General features: G+C 45.8%; 1 protein-coding gene and 1 non-coding gene across 2 annotated transcripts in view; both read right to left on the bottom strand.

Annotated features, from left to right (window-relative positions):
* The window catches only part of Grap2 (GRB2 related adaptor protein 2), a 69,920-nt gene extending 53,464 nt beyond the window's left edge, over nt 1-16,456 (bottom strand). Inside the window, exon 1 of the mRNA XM_050128276.1 lies at nt 16,230-16,456. The gene's annotated coding sequence lies outside the window, so the exon portion shown is untranslated. The remainder of the gene's footprint in view (nt 1-16,229) is intronic.
* Nucleotides 12,518-12,624, bottom strand: LOC126492133 (U6 spliceosomal RNA). Its single transcript, XR_007589524.1, has one exon. It is a non-coding gene; the product is annotated as a U6 spliceosomal RNA (small nuclear RNA).
* Nucleotides 16,457-24,015: the final 7,559 nt, after the last annotated feature.

Below are 24,015 nucleotides of genomic sequence, written 5' to 3' on the forward strand. Positions count from 1 at the left end.
CCTGGACTCTGGTTCCCCCTCATTTGTTAAGTACCTCCTAGAAAGAATTCATTCTTTGTAGCGTTTGCTGTAGTGTGGATAAATGGACAGCTTCACTGCTGTGGGAGCCCGAGACAGAAAGGAGATTCTTGGGGTTTGGTTGGCTGAGAGCTGGGACAGCAGCCATGCCGCACATGCAATTCTGAGAAAACAGAATTGCTTTCAGTTTTGAAGAGAACCACAAACCCCTCTATGTCTGAAACCCATATAAGCATCAAGCCTGTGAGCAAGGGAGGAGCGGAGATCCCAGCAATCTACCCGTCTGAGCTTCTCCCTCAAAGCCAAGGGTGTTCCTGTGAGTTCTCTGTTCTTTTTTGGGCAGGGCATTCACAGTTCTGCCTGACTTGTGCCTTCCCATGAGACCACAACCCCAGGTGGTGAGCTCTACAGCCACAGGGCAATGATGAGGGCTTAGACTGTCTAGGGCAAGAACAGCTCCAAACCCACCTAGAGGTGAACAGTGAGAAACAGTTAGCTCATCTCCAGAAGCACGTCACAGGAAGCAAATTCCTTTCCAAGAGTTCTGATTCAAGTCAACAAAACTATGGAAAATACTGACAGAACTAGGTAATTCTGCATTTCCCTTTTTAACTCACGAAAAGCTCCCTGATTTGAGGAGTTTGGGGGAGTGTCGGAGAACAAGAAGCTGGTGGCAGATGGTGGGGAGAAGGTGTGTTGTTAAGAAAATTGGCTGGGGTTTGCGGTTAGGGGTGCATGCCAGGACTGTATTACATGGAATTATTGAGGGCTGGGGATGCTGCTGAAAGGGCAGGAACCGTGCTTCAGAAGCTGGCTCGGGATGAGGGCTCTGGGCCAATCCTTTATTACAGTAGCGACACAGTTCTAATCCAGTATAACGATAAATCCCTCACGTGAGTGTGCACCCCATCACTACCAACACAATGACAATCTGCTCTCAACAAAGCCGGTGCGATGATACTTCTGGAGCTTTTCTCCAACTTCCCATTTCTAAAAATGATTTCTAATGTGCAGCAAAAGAGAAGCAATCAGAAGCCATTCTTGCCGATGGCTGTTGTAAGTGACTGAGGTTATCCTTTGTTTGGGAGTACGCAGGCATGGAGTACGCATCAGGTACTTGGCAGTCACTCTATGGTTAATCTTTTAAAAGAGGGTTCCTTCAAAAGTCACCTGGCCAAAATAAAATATCTGCTTTATCAATGCATTAAAATAACAGAATAGGGACCGGGGACGCGGCTTAGTCCCTAAAGTGCTTGCTACACAAACACAATGCCCAGCACCCATGCTAAATCCGAGTGTGCCTGTGATCCACCAGCTGGGGAGGTGGAGACGGGAGGCTCCTTATGTCTCACTGACCCTCAGGCTAGCTCAGTCAATGGGGGCCAGGCTTAGTTAAGGACTCTGCCTCGAAAATAAGGTGAAGAGCCACTGAGGAAGACTCTCACCGTCTTCCCCTGGCCTCTACTTACACCAGCATATACACACTGACGACCAGCTCCAGGATTTACTCTCTCGTGTGCGTGGAAAGGACATTGTTATTTAGTCCAGGCTGGCCTGGATTTGTGATCCTCCTGCCTCTGCCTCTCAAGTGTTGAGACTACAGGGGTGTACTATCACACCCAGGTAAGGGGTGCATGTGTGGTGTGTGTGTGGTATGGTATGGTGCGTTGTGTGTTGTGTGTGTGTGGTATGGTTGTGTGTGTGTGGTGGTGTGTGTATGTATGGGATGGTGTGCTGTGTGTGTTGTGTGTGTGCGTGTGTGTGGTATGGTTGTGTGGTATGGTGTGTTTTGTGTGTGTGGTATGGTGTGATGTATGTGTGTGTGTGGTGTGGTGTGGTGTGTGTGCATGTGTGTGGTTTGGTTGTGTGTGGTGTGGTGTGTATGTATGTGTGTGTGTGGTGTGGTGTGTGTGTGCGTGTGTGCGGTGTGGTTGTGTGTGTGGTGTGTGTGTGCGCGCACGTGTGTGCATGTGAATAGTGTGGTTGTGTGTGTGTGGTATGTATGTGTGTGTGTGTGTGTGTGCATGTGTGTGGTGTGGTGTGTGTGAGAGTGAGATACAGTGAGACACTGAGACAGATAGTATGGGTCCCCTCAGAGGCCAGAGCTGTCAGACTCCCTAGAGTTGGACTTAAGTGACTGTGAGTTGTCTAACGAGGGTGCTGGGAACTGAACTTGGCTCCTCTGAAAGAGCAGTCCATGCTTTTAACTGCTAAGTCGTTTCTCTAGTAACAGGATTTTTTATGTGCTAAAAGTATTGTTTTTTTTTCCCCCACATTCTGCACAAGTTCCTTTCAATACGGCCGCAGTGCAGCCTCAGAGCCCATGATCCCATGGGGTGCCATGTTCAGTTAGCTAAACCATAGCCAAGCTGGGAGGCAAAGAATGACATTCACAATTCAAACTTGGGGAACTTTAAAGCTGAGAATCAAGTAACAACAAAAAAAGAAAAACAACAACAAAACAAACAAACAACAAAACCATGCACAGCTTTTTTTTTTTTTTTTTTTTTTTAGCTTTGGAGCCTGTCCTAGCACTAGCTCATGTAGACCAGCCTGGCCTCGAACTCACAGAGATCCGCCTGCCTCTGCCTCCCGAGTGCTGGGATTAAAGGCGTGTGCCACCACTGCCTGGCTAACCATGCACAGCTTTAATTTTTAGATCTGATATGGTCTTTTTATGCTCAGTCCAAAAGTAGAAAATGTACAGACAAGCACAAAGATACATTTTTTTAAAATAATATTTTTGTTTGGTTTTGAGACAGGGTCTTGCTATATAAACTAGTCTGGCTTGGAACTCACTATCTAGCACAGGTTGACCTTGAATTGCTGAGATCTTTGTGTCTCTGTCTCTCAAATGCTAGGATTACAGGTATGCACACCACCACATCTAGCTTGGTTTTTTTTTTTTTTTTTTTTTTTTTTTCTAAACAGTCTTGCTGTATAGCCTGGATTGGCCTGCCTCTCCTTCCCTAGTGCTGGGATTAAGGGATACACCACCATACCCCACTGTTCATAGTGTTGTAGGAATCTATTCGTAGACCCAGTTTGTTTCAGAGGTAGGGTAAAGGCTTTCAAATCTAGAACCAGCTCTTGGTGACAAACCCTTTAGTAGGCCCTTTCTGGTCACACAGTTTTAACCTTTCACTGACTTGGGCTGTTGTCTCTATTTACCTTCATTCGGGGTGGCACAGCAGGACGGGGGGGGGGGGGCTTTAAGGGCTGTGGCAGACGCAGAGACCTCTGTGAGCATCAGTAGGTCACAGCTGATTCAGAAGCGGCACGCATATGCTCACCTGTCACCTAAGACTGACAAGACCATCAGGACAAAGAGAATCTTTCCATCTTGGAGAGGCTTGAGGCTAGCTAGCCCTGGAAGACTGGCGAGGATTGTGGGGGCTCCTGGGGGAGTTCAAGCAGGAGCAGAGTGTGTGTCTTCATGTCCTCAGCTCCGTGGGTGTGCTTTTGCTGTACAAACTGTTGAGAAGCGTGCAGCTTATGGATGGAAAGGTCAGTGTCCCCAATTCCGTAGTTTTCTATTTCAATTGGGCTATGGAGGGAGCCTTGCTGAATTTTATATATCATCCAGTGCCCTTGTAAACCGTAAAGTTGTATAATACAGCAATAATTTTTTTTGGAGCGCATGTTGCAGTTTTACAAATTGCTTTTTTATACCCATTATTACATTTGCTCCATCTACCAGCGCCGCGCCAACCCAGGCGCACGCTCACAAGCTCTACCCTTCCACAGCACTGCTGGTTATAAACGCACCCACCAGAGAAAGCAGCAGTTGCGTTGTGCTAGAAGCACGGGCCAGTGGAGTCAGCAATTCAGGAGAAATGGAAGGAGAGGACCCAACACAGACACTGCGAGTCCCCCTGAGCTGACTGTGAGCTTGCTAGCTCAGGCTGGACTTGAACTCCTGATCCTCCTTGCCTTGCCTGTACCTCCCAAGTGCTGAGATTACAGGCGCGTACCACCACTAAAAAGCTCTAAAAAAAAAGAACAACTTTTTTTTTTTTAAATCCTGTTAGGGGCCCGAGGACTGGACCTCAGGATCTGCCCAGAGAGGTGTGCTCATCTGTTTGATGTATCTGCCTTCTGTCTTATTTCAGAACATTTCATCTGTCATAAAAAGCCCATCCTAAAGTGGTGCACTTTGGCAACTGCCTTGTGGAAGGGAAGACAATCAGGACACTGTTAGAGTTGCGATTTAGCCAGGATAAATCTGATGGATGCTGGCAGCATCAACACACCATTTAGACGGCTGAAATCAGTTTACTTTCCCACTTAGAGACGTGATATGAAATGAGATTAATCCAGTTGCCGTAGAATGAATTCAGCCGAACAAATCCCTCTGCAACTCATCTGAATCAAAACCCACACGGTAGTGAGCAGAGCGCTGTCTCCAGAGCCCGAGCAAATGCATTGATCTCCGGTTTATTTACAGCGAAATTCACATCAGAGCCTTTGTTGAGGACAGTGAACTCTTCCATCCTTAGAGGAGGGTCACAGGGAAACATCTGCAGGACAATCGAGATGCTGCAGTGGAATTTAGCCTAAGGATGCCTGCACTGGCTAGACTTTAAACTCAGCCAGGAGCCACAACTCCCTGAGGAAGACTGCAGAATAAAACCCAGCAAAACCGTGAATGCTCTTTTCCCTTCTCTCTTCACTTTCCATGGCCGAAGGGGCAAGCGGCACGCAGGATGCATTTATCAAGTATGCTTTGGTGGTAACATTCGTAGGCAGGCAAAACTCCGAGGGGGCCCAGAGGGTCACGAAGGGGTGCAAAGGTGGGCGGGAGACGCTCGGGGCAGTAAGGAAATGGCACCCTGATTCTGTAACATGACGAAGGGGCTAGGGGCTGCTGGGTGGGGCGTAGTGGAGGTGGTGTTGGCAAAGATGAAAGAAAGCTGTTCTGGGGAGGGGAATGTGGGGGTTGGAAGTGGGAACATCATGGTGACTTGGATGGATTCTAAGGAACCCACGGGTCCTTGAGAAATCTTTTTCTGCAAAGTTAAAGGCTGAAGGGGAGACCATCTTTGTGAAATGTCTTTGCTTCCCTGTTGGAGGGAAACGACCTGGGGGCCTCTCCAGTTCTCTCTGGGCTCTTATCCCATGGTTTTCAGTAGCCAGGGTCAGGATTCAGCTTACTTCCTGGCTGTCTTTCTCCATAGCTGGGAGCACTCGACCCCTTCCTGCCAGTCACCAGTACTGTGGACTCAGCAGAAGCCTCTCCTTGATGGGGAGGGATTTAAGAAGCTCAGTGGAGCTGAACGCGTTGACCCTGCCACAGGTTACTCTCTGCAGCTGGCGTGGCTTTGAGGGAGCCCAGTTTTAGCCAGTAGATTCTGCTCCCCCCTGTCTCTTCTTGCAGGATTTACCTGAAATCCCTCCTGCTGTTCCCTGCTAATGCTCAACACACTCTTGTCTTCCGGGCCTTACAGGATGCTGGGATCATAAGAAAGCATCCACTCTACTCCCTGCCACGGTCTCCATCTCTCCAGCTCACTCCACCCCAGCCCTTCTGTAGCAATCCCCTGACATCTAAGTCCCTGAACCCCAGCCCTGCGTCCTAAACTGATTGTGCATAGAACACTGGGTACCACCTGTCCTAGCTGCCTCTTACCTGGAGTAGGATTCTCCACTCTCTGACCCCTCCCCAGGCTCCCAACATTACTCTGGCCACTGCCAGTTTGTTTTTCTTTGCCTGGTCATATGCATGGCTCTATCTTTCCACAGCATGCAGCCAGGAGTGCCCTAGAAACCACACACCTCTACAGAAGGGTTTCTCAACCTTGTTGCCATTGACATCTAAGCCAGCAACTGGGGTGGGGGACCATTTTGTGCAGTGCAACTTCACAACAGCTCCAGCTTCCACCCACCAGCAGTATCCCATGTCCGGATGATGACAACCGGAAGTATTTCCTGTCATTGTCAAGCATCCCTCCTGGGGCTGGGTTGTGGAGAACAGGTGATCTGCACACACCTGGACACCCATGTATGCACCCATAGGAGAAAGAGATTGCAGTTCTCGTACTTTTCACATAAATCTAACCCCATCTTTCTTTCCTTAAATACAGGGCCTCACTGTGTAGCCCTGGCTGGTGTGAACTTGCTATATGGACCATCATGCCTCTACCTTCCGACTGCTGCCCATTTTCTTGTAAGTCTAGAATCCTCAGTAATGTTGGAGAGAGTCCCCAGGAACCTGACAAAGAAATCATGGAAATTAAAGAATCGAGAGATTGTGCTTTTGGCCCTGGTTCAACGAAAGTCATTCCTGATTCACGTGTTCTTTCAACTATTCAAGAGTCGCCTCCAATCTATCTGGTAAAGAAGAAAGGCCTTATGGCCTTTAGTCAGACAGCAGGTGATTTTTACTCAGAAACTGTGTTAACCCCACACAATGTTATTACAACACCAAGTTGGATCACCCAGTCATATCTTTAAAATGGTCACACAAATCAGTGCCCACTAGCTATAATACGTCATGATGAGGGTACACGATTTGTCCTCTTCTCACACCACACTGCCTGAGTTCACATTGACTAAATCTTTGTGTAACCTCGGGAAGGAAATGGCCCCTCACATTTTGTACTGTTTTACAGTGAGGTCCCAGCATGTCTAAAGGTAGAGATGTCTCCAGGGCTGCAGACGATTTAAGGAGAGGAAAGAGAATACAGTTCTAACGCCTTTGAGGCCAGGGACCAGCATGAGATTAACCGTGCTGCTACTGCTACACTAGCCGGTGAGTATTCTCCTCCCTCGAGGGAGGGAGGGCTAATCTACCCATGCCGGAATGTTCTGACAGGCTGCTATCACTATGATCAAATGTAATAAGGATAAGTGTCACTTTTAAACCTCTGTGTCTAGTGCTCATTCTTTGTCTCTGTCTCTCTTACACACACACACTCAAAGGGAGAGGGGGAAGCAGGGACAAGGAAGATCATAGCGGCAGCACACGAGAACTCAGGGCTTCTAACTGACCACAGTTTCAGTATGAGTCAGCTGTGTGACATAATTGCCACCGAGGCCAATGCCGTCATGGGCCGTATTAATAGAAGTAGAGGGGGAAGGTTCAGGGAAGGATCACCCTGGGCTATTTGTACTGTCTGAGCTCCGTTCCATTTTGGGCACCTTGGCTAAAGGAGGGTTCCAAATTGGAATCCTTGCGGAGAGGACCACTTCAAATGACGGCAGCATGCAAAACTGCATCCCAGGCGTTAGAAGAACCAAGGATATTTCTGTCTGAAAAAGAAAGGCTCCAAGGGACACGATGGAGCGGGAGAGAGAGGCTTCTCCGCGAAAGAGCTCGGGTTGTTTACAGGCGCGGAAACTTAATTTCTGGATCTCCAACGCAAAACACCTCAAGCAGGCCTTCTCATATTTTGCTTGCAAAACAAATATTTTCAGCAAATTGCACCCCATTTTCCTCATAATTCCCTTGATGTGTAAAAAGTTCTGGCTGGGGCCAGGGCAATGGCTCAGGCAGTAAAGTGCTTGTCTCTTAAGCATGAGGACCTGAGTTCAGATCCACATAAAAGCCAGGCATGGAGTCTGTAATCCCAGCACTGGGTGGAGCAGAGGCAGGGGGGATGCCTGGAGCTAGCTGGACAACCAGCCTGGCTAGTCAGTGAGCTACAGGGATCTTATTTCAAGAAATAAGGTAAAGTGGGTCATAGAGATGATGACTCAGTGGCTTAGGGGGCCTTGTTGCTCTTGCAGAGGCCTGGGGTTCTGTTCCCTATACCCATGCTGGGTGGCTTGCAAGTGCCTGTAACTCCAACTCCAGGGCTCCTCTTCTGGTTTCTGTGAGCACTATATACATGTGTGCACACCTGGAGATACACACACCTATGTAAATAATTAATAACTGAGGAAGACATCCAATGTCAACCCCTGACCTATGTACACACACACACACACGCACACACAGGTGCGCACACACGTGCACACACACGCACACGTGCACACACATGCACACACACAGACCACACGCATGTGTGCACACACAGGCACACACACAGACACACACACTTCTGGATACATCAGTGCCTCCTTCCACCCTCAGGTATGCCTCCTAGAAACCTTCCCTAAAAGTCCCCACTTCAGCCATTTTCTCTGGTCTCCTAGTCATGGACTTCGTACTACGATAGCTGTTTCTTCCACTTCTGCCTTCCCGGGGATTATTCGTTCTCCAGTGAAGAGGACTCTTTCATGGTTTTGATTTTTATCCTCCTAAATGGTCTTAGTTCACCTGCGTCCTGAGCAACAAGAGACTGAGGGAATTTCTGCAGACAGCAGCCAAAAGATGAATTGAAGTACCTGGACAGGCACCTTTTATAACATCTACATGACAAAGCATCGCAGCTACTCTCTTGATGCTAATAACCAAACCAGCCCTTCAGTTTATGGTATAATGTGAGCTGACAAAGTTGGCTGTGGGGGTACATCTTACTCCCTTACATTTTCATTTTCAGATAGAAGTTGCCCATCCATGCTGCAGAGAACTAGTCTGTCTAAAAGTTGCCTCTCTCTTCTTCCAGGCACCAGGGACTTCTCTCTAGCCAGGAGGCTCCTTCACTTCACAACTGCCCTTTATTTATTTGGATATTTGTGGGGTACTGAGTGTTAAAGTGCTATATGATTCTTGGTTCATAAAATGTATTGTGGTCTATTTATAACTATTGATCTAAGAAATCAAAATGCCACAGAAATGAGTTTGTTTAAATAAGAAAGTAATGTCTGAGACATTTTCCCAATGAGATGTTTCTTGTTTCACAGTCTAGAAAAGATACACAAAAGCTTTTGGGAGGCCATGCATGAATCTGAATCTTCCAGAATCTCCTGTGTGTTGGGTTAAAGAACAGTGTCACTTTGTCCAATGACTGAGAGCAATGGATGAGGCACCCTGAGTCATCTGAGAGGCTGAGAATAGAGCACAACATGCAGGAGCTTCATTCCTGCTCTGCCACTCTCATTGTAGGGTGCAGTGTCTCTCCAATAGGCCAAGGGTCTGGCGCGGAACAAATTACACACCTATTTATTTGGAAGGTGTGGACAAGACCCCACAGCCTAAAGCCAAGTTAGAAACTTTGAAGAGCAGGACGACTGAGAAACACAACCTTGACTTCTCACCATCAATGGCAAATATAGGCAGTCACCTCTGTGGCCAACGGCCCTTCCTTGGGGAAGGGATCTCTATGTCCTTTCTTGTCTCAGGGCTTTTAAGATGAGAGTTCATGACTTGCCAACTGCCTAGAACATTTCAGAGATATTAAAGGATGTATGTGTGTTGGGGGGAGGGCATGAACATGTCCAGGTCTGAGCGTGTGTGTGTGTGTGTGTGTGTGTGTGTGTGTGTGTAGGCCAGAGGTCAATGTCAGTGTCTTCCTCAATTGCTCTCCACCTTACTTTTTGAGGCAGGGTCTCTCAGTGTGCCTAGAGATCACTAATTCAGCAAAACCAGCTAACCAGTGAGCTCCATGGCTTCTTTATCTCTCCTTTCCCAGAACCAGGATTATAGGCACACACATCTACACTTAACCTTTTTCCGTGGGTCCTACGGATCCGAGCTCAGGTCCAGAGGCTTGTGTGGTGAGTACTTTACCAACTTGAGTCATCGTCACAGCCCTAAGTATATATCTTAATGAAAAATCATGTGGAAGGCATTGTGTCCTTCTAGAGGAACAACCTCTTTAGCAGGACAGGGTCTATCGGCTCTAAATAAGTCCATCAGCATTACTTATGTCCATGTTGCACTCTGAACTGCCCATGAGGGATAACAAAATAGTGTGCTACAGAGCATGGGGTCAGAAGATAATTGCTGGAAAATAGCCCTGTAGCAAATGAGGTGCCCGGCAGAATGACACACAGTGGCCTGCAAAGGCAGTACTGATATTTATTGTTCCTAATAAGATCCAGATCTTGCAAAGGAATCCATCAAGACAGAAACAGACGACAGCTCTCAGGACTCACAGGGAAGGGTTGAGGGATCTTACCATGTAGAGCAGAAAGAGTCATTTACTATCTGTTCCCAGTGATCCTTGATTCTCTATGGAAAGCCAGAGGGTGCCAGAGACCACATGCTATGACCTCTCCCTTGACTAGAGGGGAAACTGAGGCCCAGAGAGGGGTGTGACCTGCTGAAGGTCAAATAGCTGGTTCTCTTAGGTAGAGCCAATTCAGATCTGCAGAAGCTGGGCGAGGACTCCCGCCACAGAAGGACATGACCAGAACACAGGGGGAGAGTGTAAGTCCCAGCAGATATCAGCCAAATCACCTCCAGTGAGACGTTTAAACTTTGCTTTTCTGTCTCTGCAAAGTTAGAGGTAAGATATGTGGTTTATCTGCCTTGAAGACCTCACCTAGATCAAGTGAGATAGTGTTTGGAAACCTGTTTTTAAAATCCTGTTGGGCTCAGAGTAAAATAAATCTAGAGTTTTCTTCTGTGCACTAGGGAAAAATCTGTGTGAGCCAGCAAGAGGCTGAGTGGAACACGGATCCCCCCTCCCCCCCATGACATGTCGCTTCCCTGCCTCTCCCACCGCTGAGAAGCTGGTGCTGTGGGTATCAGTGTTATTTACGTGCAATTAAAATGTTGATACATAAGGTGCTGAAATTTGCCAGTTTTCCTAGTCTTAATGTGTTGGGACCATTTGGAGTCCTGGCCTCCAGCTGCTCTTCCCTGCTAGAGATTATTTTCCTTCTGATTTGAGTTACTGAAAGCTGTGTCAAAGTTGTTTACCAGCTCTGCTACGCCAGCACGTGTTGCCTTGCCTTGAGGATCAGAGGATAAGGTTTTCACCTGTTGGCTCACCTGACTGTTGGGTATATAAGCCTCCATGGTGCTATTGAATAGAGGGCTTCTTACCAGTGAGTAGAGGTCCGTGTCTCTGTCTCTCTGTCTCTGTCTGTGTGTCTTTGTGTGTTTCAACCTCCAGCCCCTTGCCCGAAGCTCGCGAACTGTATGGTAGCACCTAGAGCGCAGACAGGCATTGTGCGCTGCGTTAATGTATGTTTGAACTCTGCTTGTTGCAACCACTTACTGGTTAAATAAAACATCTTTTGGTAACAGTTCTATGCAGGGAAAGAGAGGCTTTTCAATTGTGTGTGTGTGTGTGTGTGTATACACAAACACGTGTGGTTTACAGAGGTTAACATCAGGTGCCTTTTTTTAATCAACTGCTTTTCTTTATCCTTTTTATATTATTTATTTTGAGACAGGGGTCTCTCACTGAACCTGAAGTTTGATTCTGGTAAGCTGGCTGACCAGCAAGCCCCAAGGATTTTCCTGCCTTGCCACCCTAACCAGGCATGCTGGGAATCCAAACTCAGGGCCTATGCTTCTCTCTCAAGCAGTTTACCCACCAAGCCATCTCCCTCACGTTGACTTCACACTTTACTCCTTTACCGAGGACTAAATCTATAAATGATGAGCAGAAGTCTCCAGCTACAAATCAACCAGGTTCTCCCCCCATCCGTGTTCTCCCCTGATAATATATCTTGGTTATTGAGGTTCTTCCTGAAATTCAGATTTAAGAAGAGAACGATCTCCTCATTATTGACTGAGTTCCCACAGAGTTCTCAGCAGTTGTGTCTAGGATTTTCCCATAAAGCACTAGACAAAAAGACTCAAATCATAAACCATTTCTACGCTGACACATTAAACCCGTGGTTCTGGAAGGCTGAGGGGTGGGGGTGGGGATTACAAAGCCCAAAACAAATGGAAAAGTATTCTTTGTGACCAATTGATCAATTAGGCTGCTTTTCATTAAAAAATATGAAAATGCAGAAGCGGCTTAGCAATGATGGTCCTAGGAACGCAGAAAGGCTTTAATAATGCCGGATTCTGTCTACTCACTTTTTTTAGTTCTCTTTAGAAAATTACACTTGAGAGCATTCCGTAACAGCAATTAAGGGGCAGATAGACCGACAGAGCCCTGGAGCCGCTCATATGCTAATGAAGGACTGGGACCATTCCCTAGCCAGGGAAGCTTTTTCTGGATAAAACTGCCTGTTTCTGAAGTCACAGACTGACTTAGGCAAAGTCTGAGTGCCTGAGATAACCAGCCGCCGGCACTACTACCAACAGCAAACATCCATCTTCCTCCAAGGAAACCCAGTGTGGCCTTTATGAATTGGACAAGGCTTCTACATCAGTGTTTCAGGGGTAAAATCGTTTACAGTACAGCAATGTGAAAAGTGAGAAGGACTCCCCCCTCCTGACTCTATCAAAATATCATGTTCTGCCCTGCGGCTCCAAGGTTTCATAACTCCTCTGCTGTATTAGTCTTTTCCATCCCTGCCCCTGCCTTTGAGTTCTCCCTTCCTCACCTCCAACTCTACCATGGTCTCAAGTTTCTTGAAGAAGTTCCTAAGCTATGAAAGTATACAAATCTATGCTTCCTAGAATGCTATTCTTTTATTTTTTTTATTTTTTTTAATTTTTTCTCTTTTTTTTATTTTATTGAGAATAAGAAAAAAAAGTTTCCGCAAAAATATGGAACGCTTCACGAATTTGCGTGTCATCCTTGCGCAGGGGCCATGCTAATCTTCTCTGTATCGTTCCAATTTTAGTATATGTGCTGCCGAAGCGAGCACCTAGAATGCTATTCTTATTAAAAAAAAAACAAAACCCAAAACCTGCAATGTACTTAGGTAGCCACACTAGATTTTCAACTTCAACCCTGAGTACGGGCGGCCCTTTTGGCTGATTTCCATTTAATTCTGTCCTATCATTCCTCTTTCACATGCCATGTTTCGCAGAGAATGCTCTGGAATCAGACGGCTTGGGATCAAACCCTGGCTCTGCTGCGAGTGGCCTCTGTGAGGTACTTGACCTCTCTGCACCTTCATTGTCTTATATGTGAAGATGTGCTATTGCTAGGCTGTCTTGACCGCCACGGGAGAGGTAAGCGATTCCATGCCTGTCAAGGGCTGGACTGGCACATGGGGTCCTGAGGTGGAGTTCACAAGCGATGTGAGAGGTGGGGTAGCAGATCAGCCACGGGGCAGTAGCGGCAACAGCACCAACGACACACTGTTTGGAAACATGTCTCAATTATCCAATCCTCAGACAACCCCACTAGCACCCTCATTACAGCTCAAGAAACCAAAACAGAGAGACTGAATTTTGCTCAGTTCACTCAGCACATGGAAGCCTGGCTCAGGTTTAGGCTGTTTGGCTCTGCAGCAAGCACTCGGCCAGTGTAACTTATTATTATTACTGCTGTGTGAATTTATGCACGCAGCATAGCTACAGCCTCTGTCACGAGTGTTAACTGCTCACGTCTTACGCATGTTCAAAGTATATTAAAAATAGATACGAGCACTGATGGAATATCGATTTAGGCAAAGAAGGAAGCAGTTGGGACTAGAATGTCAGCACAGCGCCAGAGTGTCAACCCCTCTTGATTCCTTGTTAATTGTCAGATGGAACAGGCACTTTTATAATGAGAGAGAGAGAGATCCCTAGAGCAAAATCAATGCCCAGAGCCAGGATCAGATTTGGCATTGTAAATGGTGAAACAATCCAGAATTATGTGCCTCCTGATACGATGCAATACGGAGCACCCCGAGGCATCTTATGAAAAATGTCCAACCAGAATCCCGACACGAGCCGGCTAGAGTGGGTAAAGACGCTTGTTGCCAGACCTGACAACCTGAGTTCGATCCCCGAATCCCACTTGCTAGGAAACGAGATCTGGCTCTGGCAAGTTAGCCTCCGGCTTCCACCTGTGTGCCGTTACGTGCGCATCCACACATGTACACACAGAGTAGATGAGTACATGTAAACACCGGTCTCACTGTGCTTTTAGTCCTAAGATGGAGAGCAAAGGAGGTTTCCATTGTCATGTATGTTGTTGCGGTTTCACTAAATTCTCTAAAACTTTGGACTATGTTTATATACTCAAAAAAGAAAACTACTTTTAAAAATTGTTTACTGAATCCTTATTGGCTCAAGAGTATTGAAACCCAATGTGAACTTTTTAGATATCTTGGCACCAGAGTGCAGTACCAGTACTGACACAAAACAATTGCTCAGTAAATGCTAGCGAAATGTTTGCTAAATGAAGCTGTGATTTCCTGAAAATTCTCAAACAGTATAAAAATACAATAATAAAAAAACAGAGACACATGAGATTGAGACGCCTCTATATAAGGAGATATGAGGAGCAAAGATTTTAGTGATACAAAATGGGGCTAGACTATTTTACCTTTTGATTCAAATAGCTACACTAAGCGACTCCTCTTGAACTTTAAAAATATCTGTTTATTATTATCTTATTCCATTCTTTACACTTGCACCACGTGCCATGGCATGAGTGTAGCGTTGGAAGACAGTTTGTGGAACGGGCTCTCTTCTTCCGCCATGGGTGTCTGAACTTAGACTGTTAGATTTGGTGGCAAACAAACACCTTTGCTTGCTGAGCCTCCCTTCAACAAAGTTTGAGCTTGCTTCATGGGAGCTTGAAGATTCTGTCCCTTGAATGGACCCAGCAGCAACTGTGACTTAGTTAAGAAACCCCAATGGGATCACACTTAATGACATATTTGTTTCTAGAGCCAGGAAAAGGAGCGAGTTTGGCTCAAGTTCAGGCATGAGCCCTTTAAGCTCCCAGCGCCAGCGGGTGTTACTCTTTGGGAATCAATAAATACATGGAAAACAGGATCACCAGCAGCTTTTCCAGAAGCCAATGGTTTCAAAAGAGATGCTCTGGGCAGCAAGAGAGATGCATTTTGTACAAGAGAGAGGAAGAAAAGTGACCAAGATTTAGAGAAATAATAATGCTCCCATTATGCATTTTCATAGTGTCTTTCCCTGAGGTACATGGTATTTACGCTAACTCTTTTATTTTTATGGTGCCCCTATGTGGTAGATATAAAACAACCGAAGGTCTCAGACAGGGAAGCTATTGTTAGCACCCAAGAACACTTCTTCATATTGAGTAGATCAATCACCTCCTTCCGCTCGGCTTCAGTAAAGTCATTTATAAAGACGAAAGCTATTACAATCTAGGGAGAATAAGATTACAGCTTACTGTGTGGGAGACTGTCCGAGTTGAGTCTCATAGGGTGGCTTTCTTCAGTGATGTGGGGGCTGCCTCCTTTTTACAGAAAACCATAACAAAAATTCTCAAAAATGCCTCAAGTCAGAAGTGTAAAAGCTTGGCATGGAAAAGATGCAATTTCATAGTGACTGCTCCGTCTAAGAGGCCTCTCTAAGAGTATCCCGCGAATATCAAGCTTTGCAGGCCATGTTGAGGCACTGAAGGAGACCGTATTAAACTAAATTCTCTTTCTGAAATCAAACACGAAGAGAAAAATAAAGCAAAGGGACGCACTAGAGAACCAGCAGTCTATAATAAGTGTACCTAGATGTGAGACTCTTCCATTGATGTTTCCTACCTTCTGACACTGTGGGATCATGATTGCTTTATCCCTATGTGTTTTAGAGCCTCAGCAGCCCCTTTAATTTGACTATGATATGCAAATTGTTACATATGCTTTATTAACGAGGCCACATTTGAAGTAAGTAGATGCGGTCATTTTTTTAGGTTAGTGAAAACCTGGTCTTTGCATCCCTTCCTCACATTCTGGAACAGATGGGAACAGCAGCAGAAACTAGAGATGGCCTTAAAGATGCCACAAAACTATTAATAAAGAGACAAAGATAGACAACACCCTGTCCTTATATCTTCCCACGGGAAGTTTTCTTTCATTAAAGGATCCAAACCAGTGTTCTTCATAAAGAAAGCGAATGCCACCAGAACTAGCGGTTGGAACTGGAACTGGTGGAGTAACTGACCAAGAGGCAGCTTATGACCTCCGACTCTGGTCTCCAGCCACTGATGCTCACTCCTCTGCCACCTCCCACGCGTCAATTTGGATTAAACGCTGACCCTTTACCATTGGAGGGCAAGTTTACTTCTGTGACTCCAACATCCAAAGTTTTTTCCAGACTTGTTTATAATTGCTACAAGCCGAGTAAAGATTGAGTCTTCTCTAGTTCATTTGCCAGAAGCTGAATCCTATCACTAGCAACATAGCCACCTGGACGAGACCTGGGCTTACCGGCTGAAGTATTAACAGCAAAGTTTAGAAAACCAGTGAGACCAGCTCTCCCTTGATTCCTTTGGCTCATAGAGAACAGAACCTTAAAAGCGTTCAAGAAAGAGGGTGTGCACACGTGCTGCAGGACATACCTTTTGGAAGCGAAGAGGTTGGGTGTATATCTTCTTGGCTTTGACAACGAGTTATTAGAATCGCCTTGTGCCAGTGGGGAGATGCAGTCAAATGTCAGGATTACTGCACCTCAGGGTACAGGTTTGCCTCGGGCTGGCTCCTGAGCACCACACTGAAGCAGGGTGCAAGCCCCAGATCCATCAGTACAGCTTCCTCCTCCCGACCTCTTGCTCTCCCTCCAAGCTACCCCCAGTCAGTCTGCAGGCAAACCACACAGGAACTAGCAGACACCCAGCTGCACAGAGTTGGGCGTGAGCCTTAGATTATGTGGTTTTGTTTTCTTGCTGCTAGAGTCGTACCAAAATGCAAGTGGTTCACCGAAACACGCCTGCTCCTCTTATGTTTCGGTTTTAACAATACCCGTCTGCCCCCAAGGCTCATATTCACATACGAAAACTTCTCATCCTGGATATGGCCCCTTAGCAGGCTGCTGCTTGGTTCACAGAAAGCCCTAGTTTGACATCCCTCGATCCAGAGAAACACAAAGGCCACTGGGAAAAAGTTAAAGTCACCCTGGTCAGTGGCAATGCTAAAACCTCAGAGAAATCGCTTGCTAAATATATAGTCTGTCACATAACTCTTAGCTTGTGATAAAAATCTTGACCCAAGAAAGAATAAAGAAAGGGGGAGGGAGTTAGCAACATTCACTAACCAACTGAGTTAACCAGCCTGTGAGTTAGAAGCTCTAAGCCAGAGCTTGCCACTGTCATTGACAAGGGTCTTTCCTTAGACCCATGGGACTTCACATTGAGCAAGGTGGAGCCAAAGCAGTTTCAGATTCTTCTCTCTCAGCTTCCTTAGCTCTTACCTTTGCAGTTCTAACCTGCCCTTCCCCCCACACCACCTGCAGCCTGGGCAGGCTTCTTCCTTTCTCTGTGTTCTTGTATTTCTGCATAAAAGTGAGACATATGTCAACGGGGTGAGCAACACCGTTAAGAGTTTGGAGGCTGGACCCAAGGTGAAGAGAGAAATATTGGGATTTTGCTGGCATTAATCCTTGGATCGTTTCCTCTATTTGACTCAATTTGAAGTTCTAAAATTTTAACTTGTTTTTCATTCCTGCCTTCTGAGGTGGTGTCTCATTGCTTCTTTAAAGGATGGATTTTGCTGAAGATTTACTTTTTAAAACCCCCTTTCTAATTATAATCTTTTTTTTGAGACAGGTTTTGTTATGTAATGTAGCCAGGCTATACCTAGAACTCTCCAACTTCTTGCCAAAGCCTCAAGACCTGGGTCCAGCCTGCTCAAGTGCTGGGGTTATAGATATGTACACACACCACAGCTGTTTACTTAAGCATTCTAATTGAAATAGGAAAGAAGAAGCCTGGTATAGACGTGGCAAGCAAGCTACCTTGGTCATAGTAGGTGCTCAGTAAACATTCATCACATGAACTAGAATTAGTAATTTGTTGTCCCCGACTCTTTAGTAATGGGATTTATTTTTTTTATTTTAGTGTTAATTATGTGCATATGTGTGTAGGTATGTGCATATGTGTGTGGGCACGTGCATGTGAATGCAGTGCTCATGGAGATCATTAGAATGCTGGGGCTCCTGAAACTCAGGTAATGAGGCCACAGTGAGCTGCCAGACTTGGTTCTCTACAAGAGCAGTGTATGGCCCTCTCTACTGGGCCATCTCTCCAGCCCTTTTCTTATTAATGGAAGCCTGCACAAGTTTCTTAAAACTGAGCTGATTGTGAACGGGATCCCTGCTATTTTCACATTACAAAGAATTCTAAAGGTAACACGTCTCTGACTTTAAGACTTCAGGGCCCCGCCTCTGTGATCTAATGACCTTCTTGGGTCCCATCATTACATTTAACAGCTTCACTGCCAAGTTTCTGATCTCCAAGAGCCTCTGGCCAGCATCCTTCTCAGCAGTGGTTACCAGGTCAGCCGCTTGTGATGGTTAACCACGTGTGCACAGCTGGGGCGTGGGCGGGAAAGGGAAAATGGCGAATGGTTCTATCCAGAACCGTTCCCTGAGGGTACTTTCAGTGTGCGCCTTAACGTGGAAGCTACTTCCCCACAGGGTCCTGTTCCCCGGGGCACAGAATCCCTTCCCTTCCAAGTAAAGGGCAGAGCACAGAGCTGAAGAACCTCAAAGAGAATTAATTTTGCTAGCATCTACTGGCTGACGGGCAGACATGATAGCACACGGGTTGGGGACGAAGCCACAGCGGTGGTTTACTTCAAGACAGCTCCGTGACTGATGGAGGACAAAGTCACAGCTTAGGGATAAAGACCCTGATGTGAGCACATCTGCATTTCAACTTTCGCCATCAGGAGATACTCAGGAAAACAGCAAGTCCCCGGGAGGAGTCAGGATTGTGTGAAGTCCCACTTATCCTCAATAGAGAATTTCCTTAAAAACCACACTTGCTCAAAACAAGAAAAAAAAAATCCAGCGACTCCTTTGGAAGGGTCATCTTTCATAACAGAGTTTATGCGCTATTGGGCTTCATTTCATTTTTTGAGTAAAATGTCTACTTCTGATTCCACAGAGTACATTTAGACGTTCAGTCAGTTTGTAGAGTTTCGATATTCTCCATACATGGCTCTAGGATCGGGCTAGGAAGGTACTGGTGAGCATGCTACAGCCTCTGCCTTGTTGGGCACTTCCTTCTGGTCAAGGGAGAAACAATACCACAGATAGAGGAAGTCAGCCGGATGGAGACCTGGGGTAGTAAGGACTCACAGCTACAGAACCTTAGGATGAGAACGAAACTGCCACAGTGAGTGAGCCAGAGAAGTGTGTACAGAGGTCAAAGAGGGCAGACTGCCAGGCGGTGGAGTCTGGCTAGCTGTGGCAATGGGAGCCAGTGGGAGAATCTGAACTGAGAGTGTTGTGAGCTGCCTTGGGTTTGAAATCTTTCAAGGAGTCTCCTGACTGTCCTGTGAACACTGTCTTGTGAGCCTCATGGCCATTACCATCTTGAACACAGCAGCTGCGAGAAACTCTCAAAATCTGGCTTACTGGTGTTTCTCCATAGCATTAATAAGAGGCAGGGATGGACCCTCAGACTGGGATTCCGTCATTCCTTCTGGTACCCTTCCCCTGAGCTGTGTGTAACCCTGCCTCAGCTGCACGTGGTCTCAGAAGACGAGAGGTTAATCAAGGGGAACTCCATCCATGCAGCTATGGGGAAATCACGGTGATGCGACTGTTTTGGGGGGCGGGGTGGAGGGGTTGAGGTGGGTGATCATGTTCCTGTCAGTAACCCCTCACTCATGGGTCTATAAGTCAGCGGTTCTCAACCTGTGGATCGTGACCCTTTGGGAGGGTCAAATAACCCTTTCACAGGGGTCGCCTAAGGCCATCAAAAAACACAGATATTTACATTATGATTCATAACAGTAGCAAAATTACAGTTATGAAGCAGCAACAAAATAATTTTATGGCTGGGGATTACTGCAACATGAGGAACTGTATTAAAGGGTCACAGCATTAGGAGGGTTGAGAATCCCTGCTCTAAGTAAACCAAATTAACTCACTGATTCACTAAGCTCCTCCTGGGCAGGAGAGTTACTTTGGTCTGTTGTTGGTCCCCATGTGGGCTAGTAGATATTTATGTTTTCCAGGAAAGGTTCATACAACAAACACTATACCATAAGGCAGTGGTTCGCAACTTTCCTAATGTTGTGAACCTTTAATACAGTTCCTTGCGTTGTGGTGACCCCTAACTATAAAATTATTTTAATTGCTATCCATAATTGTAATTTTGTTACTGTTATGAATTATAATGTAAACATTTTTGGAGATGGAGGTTTGCTGAAGATGTCATGGCCCACAGGTTGAGAACCACCGCTGTAAGGGACCAAGAAGAGAAGCTGGACATTGTGCAGGATGTTACTGTAGCAGTTCAGGTGGGAGCGATGGCAGCTTAGTGAAGCAGAGATATCTGGGAACGGCTGGACTCTGCATCCAGAGGGTGATCATCACGTTTAACAACCACCATGTGTGTCTGTAATTCCACTATTCAGAAGCCCAAGGAGAAGGATTGCCATGAGGTTAAGGTCAATTGTAAGTTCTAGGCCAGCCTGGGTTACAATATGAGCTAATGCCCTTGCCCCCCCACACTCCTAAAAGAAAGCAATAACAACAACAACAACAACAACAAAGGCCAGGTGTGGTAGCCTTTAATCCTAGCACTCTGGAGGCAGAGGCAGGCAGATTTCTGTCTCCGTTCAAGGCCAGCCTGGTAACATGATTGTAACATCTACTGGAGAGTAGCGTCAATAACCGGTTTATTCAGTAGCCAACCTGTATTTCAAATGGGATCTGATAATTCTGACATAAAGTGAAAGACAAGCGTCCAAAAGGACCCCACGGCTCCCAGCCTGAGAAAGGAGAACAAGGCAGAGTCACTGGGCCAGGAGACGGTGAGAGAGGGGCAGATCAGGGTTTGGACACACTGATTTTGAAATGTTAGTGAGACATCTCAACAGGGAGGTCAGAGCTCTTCACAGACGAATCTGAAGGTCAGGAGAGATCAAGGTTGCCAATGAAACTTAGAGCGTTGTGGCTGTAGCAAGGGTTCAACGCTGTGCGACTACTCACTGCCTCCTGGGCCGTGAGTCTAGCCAAAGAAGACAACCTTTTGGAGAAAAGACACCTCCAGAGTTGAGAGACTGGGGAGCCAGGAGCAATGGGCTGAGGTCAGAAGAAGTGGCACCCTGCACCCTGGACGCCAAGCAGAGTAGAATTTGTTGACTTTTTGTAAAACTCTGAGTTCAGAAAATTAAAACAACAATAACAACAAAAAAAACCCCATCAACCAACTCATTATCAAAGTATGGCATTTGTACGGAGATAGCACAATAACGCAACTAAATTGTTACCCCAAATGGAGGGATACAGATAAAAAAGATCCCCTTCCCTAATATTACATCAGGCGAGCTAATTCCACCAGTGTGGGCCCACCCCACACTTCTGTTGAGACTAGACAGGTCCTCTGCAGCTTACAGCAATCTTTGAGTGAGCTGTATCTATTTCCATGTGCCTCGCCAACCACGTTCCCTGTGTTGGCGACCCTCAAGGCTCCACAGCTGGCTGCAAACCTTCCTTGTTCCACTTCTTTCCACTAGCCTGTCTCCCAGTGGTCTTTGACTCACACGATCCTCATATTAAACATTTCCAAGCCAGAATTTATCTTTTCTTCCTGTTAGACCACCACAGATCATCTTCCTGATCTCGATGAATGACTGACATTTACAGTCACCCCCAAAAGAAACTTGAGAATTACCATAGACCCCTTCCTCTTTTCTCTCACGCCTACATGGCTTTGGAGTCAAGCCCAGGACCTCATAGCTTCAACACAATCCAAACAGGATATACAACACGACCATTGAAGCCATTGCCCTTTCTCTGGAGGAAACACCCTCAGACTTTAGGGGATGCCTCACACTGTGCTTGTTCCCGACCCTTCATATACTGTGTTTCCTTTTTCCTGCACAAGCATATTTATGATACTGTTTAACTTACACATTAGGCACAATGAGAGATGAATAATGAGGAAGAACAGTGATAATATACGAGAATAAATGTTATATGGGTTATACAGGCACATCCTGTTTAATACCAGCACTCAGGAGGCAGACCACTCAGCAGTGAAGAGCACTTGCTGTTCTTGCAGAGGACCCAGGCTTGGTTCCCAGCACCCACATGGTGGCTCACGACCCTTTGGAACTCCAGTTATGAGGGATTCAATCCCTTGTGACCTCCTTGGGCATCAGGCACACTTTGGTGCCTAGACATACATGTAGGTAAAGCACTTGGTGACGTGGTTTCTCAAAAGTATCTTACTCTACTCTGTTCATTTAAAAAAAAATACAAGGCCTGATTGACTGCAGGAAGAGAGGAGCGGGAATTTTGGAGTAGCCTTAAGGGAGCAGACACTGTTAAGCAGATTTGGGCTGCCTTAGCGGGTTACTTGAACAGAGCAAGTGCATACAACATGCATACATTACAGGTCCCAGGTGGAGTGGATGGGATGTCCAGAGTATTAGGCTATCAAAATGGCATCGAATTTAAACTTCATGATTTTGTGGCTTTCTAAATTATCCACATACTATTTCAGAGCTAAAGTTGATTGTGGGTGACTAAAGTGAGTTTGGAGTTGTGGTGAAGGAGGCACTGTGTTTCTGTCTCAGGGCCTTCTCCATGCATCCCCAGAACTGCCGCAGCATTCTGTCCCTTCTGAACACGGTCAGAAAAAAAAATCTCATTCTAGAAAGAGAAATTTGAATAGTTTTTAAAAATCACAATCTCAGCCTGGTGGTGGTGGTGCATACCTTTAATCCCAGCACTCAAGACACAGAGGCAGGAAGATCTCTAAGTTTGAGGCCAGCCTGGTCTACAGAGCGTGTTCCATAATAGCTAAGGCTACACAGAAAAAGCCCTGTCTTGGAATTTTCCCCTTCCCCCTCCCAAAATTACAATCTCTGGCCTCACAGTACAGCGTGTAGAATGGTGAGTGAAAATATCTGTGCAACAGATTCAACGCAATGCCCAGCAAAATTCTTCAAAGACCTTGAAAGAACGGTGCTTAACTTCATATGGAAATGCAAAAAACCCAGGATAGCCAAAACAATCCTGTACAATGAAAAAACTTCTGGAGGCATCACAGTCCCTGACTTCAAATTCTACTACAGAGCTACAGTACTGAAAACAGCCTGGTATTGGCATAAGAACAGACAGGAGGACCAATGGAACCGAACAGAAGACCCGGATATCAATCCACACATCTTCGAACACCTGATTTTTGACAAGGATGCAAAATGTATCAAATGGAAAAAAAAGCATATTTTAACAAGTGGTGCTGGCATAACTGGATATCAACATGTAGAAAAGTGAAAAGAGACCCATATCTATCACCATGCACAAAACTCAAGTCCAAATGGATCTAAGACCTCAACATAAAGCCGGCCATACTGAAACTTATAGAAGAGAAAGTGGGAAGTATACTTGAACGCATTGGCACAGGGAACTACTTCCTAAATATAACCCCAGCAGCACAGACACTGAGAGAAACAATAAGAATTAATAAATGGGACCTCCTGAAACTGAAAAGCTTCTGTAAAGCAAAGGACACGGTCAACAAAAACAAAATGACAGCCTAAAGAATGGGAAAAAATCTTCACTAATTCCACATCAGACAGAGGTCTGATCTCCAAAATTTACAAAGAACTCAAGAAATTGGACACCAAATCCAGTAAATTGGACACACAATCCAGTAAAAAAAATGGAGTACAGACCTAAACAGAGAACTCTCAACAGAGGAATCTAAAATGGCTGAAAGACACTTAAGGAAATGCTCAACAACCTTAGTCATCAGAGAAATGCAAATCAAAACAACTCTGAGATTCCATCTTACACCTGTAAGAATGGCCAAGATCAAAAACACTGATGACAACTTATGCTGGAGAGGTCGTGGGGAATAGGGAACACTTCTGCACTGCTGGTGGGAATGCAAGCTGGTCCAACCCATTGGATGTCAGTGTGGCGATTTCTCAGAAAATTAGGAAACAACCTTCCTCGAGACCCAGTAATACTACTTTTGGATGTATATCCAAAGGGTGCTCAATCATGCCACAAGAGCATGTGCTCAACTATGTTCATAGCAGCTTTGTTTGTCATCAGAAGAAGCTGGAAACAACCTAAATGCCCCTCGACCGAAGAATGGATAAGGAAAATGTGGTACATTTACACAATGGAGTACTACACAGCAAAAAAAAAAAAAAAAT

This window comes from Alexandromys fortis, unplaced genomic scaffold (assembly GCF_014885135.2).
Source record: "Alexandromys fortis isolate MF-2015 unplaced genomic scaffold, M_Fortis_MF-2015_v1.1 scaffold_290, whole genome shotgun sequence".
In the NCBI taxonomy this organism is placed as follows: Eukaryota; Metazoa; Chordata; class Mammalia; order Rodentia; family Cricetidae; genus Alexandromys; species Alexandromys fortis.